Below are 4,553 nucleotides of genomic sequence, written 5' to 3'. Positions count from 1 at the left end.
CATAATTCCCCCCAGTTCCAGCCACATCAAAGCAAATGGTGGGTATTCATCCTTTCTGATGGCTGAGTAATATTCCATTGTGTATAGAGACCACATCTTCTCTATCCTTCTTCTGTCGAAAGACATTGTGGCTCCTTCCACAGTTTGACTACTGTGGACATTGCTGCTATGAAAAATTCTGACTTTTAAATTAATAACTTCTTAAAATTTAGAAAATATTATACGGAATAATAGCAGCTACCAGATGGAGTTCTCACTATATCCAAGGCCAGGTATCATGGCATTTCCCTAGATGTATGAATTTTCACAACAGCCCTGTGAGGTGGGTACTGCTGTACCCTCAAATTACTAACAGAGAAACTGAGACACAGAGAGATTCAGTTACCTGCTTATGATTGCATAGTTATAAATAAAGAAGGGTAAAGATTTGAATCTGGGAACACTGGTTGACAGTTTTTGCTTCAAACCAAACACTAGACTCCTCCCTGAGAAGAAAGTAAGATGAATAATTAAAAATTACCCTCAATTCCAGGGCAACCTGGGTGGCTCAGTGGTTTAGTGCTGCCTTCAGCCCAGGGCATGATCCCAGAGTCCCAGGATCAAGTCCCACATCAGGCTCCCTTCATGGAGCCTGCTTCTCCCTCTGTCTGCTTGTGTCTCTGCCTCTCTCTCTCTCTCTCTCTCTGTGTGTGTGTGTCTTTCATGAATAAATAAATAAATAATCTTAAAAAGAAAATTACCCTCAATTCCTATTACCAGAAACAACCACTCTTAAACCCTTAGTCATTTCCCTATGAAAAACTGTAATTGGATCAAAGCATTAATTTTATATGTCCTGCTTAAAAACTCTCCTGTTAGATTATATTCCCTATATTATGTGTTCTTTGCAAATATGATTTTTGTCAACTACATAGTATTCCATCATACGGAGAGAACATAATTTATGTATCCCTCCTTTGTTGTTAGATATCACAGTAGTTTCTAATTTTTTACTATCATAATATTCCAATAAATATTCCTGTTTAGAAATATTTGACTGCAACTTTGTTTAGTTCTATAAAATAAAGCTCGCATGCCAAAGGTACTCTTAAATCTGAAATGCATTCTGGATATTTTAAAATATTAAAACAAGCGGCACCTGGGAGGCTCAATTGGTTAAGCATCTGCCTTCGGCTCAGGTCATGATCCTGGGGTCCTGGGATCGAGTCCCACATCGGGCTCCCTGCTCAGCGAGGTGCCTACTTCTCCCTCTCCCTCTGCCCCTACTTGTGCTCTCTCTCTCACTTACTCTCTCAAATAGATAAATAAAATCCTTAAAAAATAAAAATAAATAAAATACTAAAATGAAGCTAGCTAGTTTAGTCCTCTACAAGCAAACTGTGGGCAAGACCACTTCCTTACCCTTTTGCCAACTTTGCCAATTTGGGAGGTGAAAAACCTCTCGTTCTTTCCATTTACATGTCTTTGATCACCATGGAGGTGATCTTCCCTTCTGTGTTTACTAGCCCCTTGTACTTCTTCTTCTGTGAACTGTTTATTCATTCCCTTGTTCATTTCCCCAATGCAAGCCTGTGTTTTTCTTATCTGTATGAGTTCTTCAGAACAATACCCTTTTGACCCTTCTATTTATGAGAGATATTTCCCCAACTTTGTTTCTTTGCCCTGTATCTGCTTTTTAGGTGCCAATCAACTTGCAAATAAGGAAATCTGAATTTAAAATGGTCCAAAGGAGAGGCTAATGTTTCTGCAAATGAGCAGGGTCATTATGCAGCTATCCTCGTAAAAATTTTTAGTATTCATTTTAATACCAGGAGTTCCGATGTCTTAATTTCTGGCATTGGAGAGGACTAAAGAAGTAATTTCACACGTTTTTGCTCTTTGGGCTGGTAAGAACAGAGGCAAACCCTTAGAGAACAACCTCAGTGCAAATTGCTTTCAACTTTTTTGACATGGGTATTAAAACGCCACCCCAAATACCGCTGGTAATAAAGAACCCAACTTAAAAGGGGAGTAGGTGTAAATGTAACACATGGGATTTTTTTTTTTTGAATCTTGCTAGCCAGTTGCTGAAGAAGCAATGGAGAAGCGCTCCAAGCTGCTTCCCCTCCTTGGTCTGTGGGGAAAACCTAAAATATTTGGGACTAACTGTTGACATGAGATTTTTGAACCAAGATGAACTGCTCATAGTCTCTTGAGCTAAGATTAGTCAACACATCCTGCCCATTGCTCTCAAGGGAGAATTAGCTTCACTTCCTCTATTTACTACCCTTTTACTCTGTTCTGATGTTTCTCCACCCACATGTTGCAGCCCCCTCTCTACAACCCTCCTGTCTTCTATCTAAATGCCTAGTTTATACATACAGGGTGGCTGGGTTTTTTCCTCCCAAGTGAACATATTTAGTTATATTTTCAAAAGAGAAAGAGTCGTAGAGACCACCAAAAGATATGGCTTCCTGGGAATGGATTTTTTTGAGAGAAGGCCACACTACCTTGGCTTCTATCTACATTCATTTTGCAAAGAAAGTTTGCACAGTGCTTGACTACGGAGTGCGTTGATGAGTTAAGATCTTGAGCTCAGGTTATCTAAATGCTGGAGGAGAAATGAAGCCTTATAAATGCTTGTGAAGGAGGATGCTATCCTTCCTTATGATGTGGCTTAGCAACAGGGTGAAGATAAACCTAATTTCAGGTCAAGGAATCCTCCTGGGAATGAAGAGGTTTATGCAGATTTTCTCTTTCTGTTCTAAAAGATTTCTGTAGTTCAGTATATATATCTTCTATCTTTCATCTCACCCATGAAATAAGCCAAATTATTTTATTCTTTTTTTTTTTCCTGCTCTTTTGTCCTGGTCAAATACTCAGCCTGTGAAAATCATCTATTCATTCTTTGCATGATGCTTTATAATTTATTTTTATGAAGACTAAGACCAAAATATTATTGTTTGCCTTTACAATGAGCTTCAAACTCCAATCAGGAAAGCCAAAAATGTTTATTACTTCCCTGGTTGGTAATGAAAGTAATGGCAGTGACATGAAAGTAATCCTCCGAAGTACCTCATCCTGGCTTTGCTAAAACTCTCACGAGCTTGACAACACAGGAGCTCTCTCCCTAACTGCATAGGAAATTGCTACTTTTACTTCTCTTTACTAGCTCAAGGACATAGGAAGATATCACATAGCACTTAGGTGTTTTAACACACACAGATACACATACACACAAACACGCATGCACATAGAGACAGACACACAAACACACACCATATTCCCTTGTCTCACAAGAATTATCTGGGTTTTTTGTTGTTGTTGAGTTTCAGTTGAGCGCCAAGATTGTGTGAAGAGGTGAAAAGATCCAGGTTTTCAACTTAGTCCTGTTTTCAAACAGTGGCTGCATTCCTTGCCTACCAGGATGGCCAGGGGCTGGTTGTGTGTCGCTGTTGCTGGGCCAAGGGACTGAGGGATATACAGAGGTCAGGGGAGCGTGTGGAGCCCAGAGCAAGTAGGAACCCCAGAGGCTAAGGCACCTCTTTAGAACTAGGGCGCTCTGAGTGTCCCGTGCTGAGCACAGAGCCAGAGGCAAGGAAGCAGGAACTGGATGCATTAGGACAACTGACTCTGGATGTGCCAGCTGCAGGCTTGTCCAGTGAAGGTGTGGCCTTGCAAATAGAAGCTGCTTCTGTCGACCTTGGGCCAGGTCCTTAGCGTTTGGGTTTGGCTTCCTCTCTTGTAAACTGAGGATGATGTCTATCTAGCTCACTGGACTGGTGAGGATGACATGAGATGGCATATCTGAGGCTCTCATCTGTAGCCCAGCACAGGCTCAGTGCTATAAGTCTTCAAGAAAGGAAAACGTTATCACTGTTGTCATTGACATTAATACTGAAAAGTGTTTTATTTACAAAATAATAAGACATTCTCTCTGAATTTCCAATTATAGGAAAACATGCTTAAATATTAACCTTACCTGCTTTTTGATAAAGATAATTCCATGGCCTGGGGCCAGGGAAAGTACTAGAAAGTGGAAGGGGGAGACAGATGTCTTCTATTCTGGAACTGTGAATCCAAAGTTATAAAACAGCTGCAGTCCTCACCACATGTGACAAGAGCCCCTTCCGAAACCCTCCCTCCTTCATGTCCTCCCTCATGGTGTAAAATCACCCCCTAGAGCCTGGTGCTCCGGACTCAGACCACCTGGGACTAAGTCATGTCTCTTCCACCTTTTAATCTCATGTGTGGGGCAACTTTACAACTTCTCTAAGCCTCAGTTTTTTCTTACATAAAATGGAACAAAATAGTGCTTCCTTTAAAGGATTTTTATAAGACTTAAATTAAGTAAATCATACAAGGCTTTATTATTGTTATTGTTATCATCACTGGGTATGGCCAAGAAAGGGGGCACCTCTGCAGGTCACACACCCATATACACAGCACTCTCCTTAGACTATAAGAATGAGGCCAGCCCACTCACTGGGGCGGAATAGAGCTCTGCGGATGCTTAATTTAGGAATGGAGATAGAGAGCTTAAATCTACTATATCTTTTTGGCTTCCGCGATGC

This window comes from Vulpes vulpes, chromosome 8, assembly GCF_048418805.1.
Source record: "Vulpes vulpes isolate BD-2025 chromosome 8, VulVul3, whole genome shotgun sequence".
In the NCBI taxonomy this organism is placed as follows: Eukaryota; Metazoa; Chordata; class Mammalia; order Carnivora; family Canidae; genus Vulpes; species Vulpes vulpes.
Note: the sequence above shows the minus strand (reverse complement) of the source record.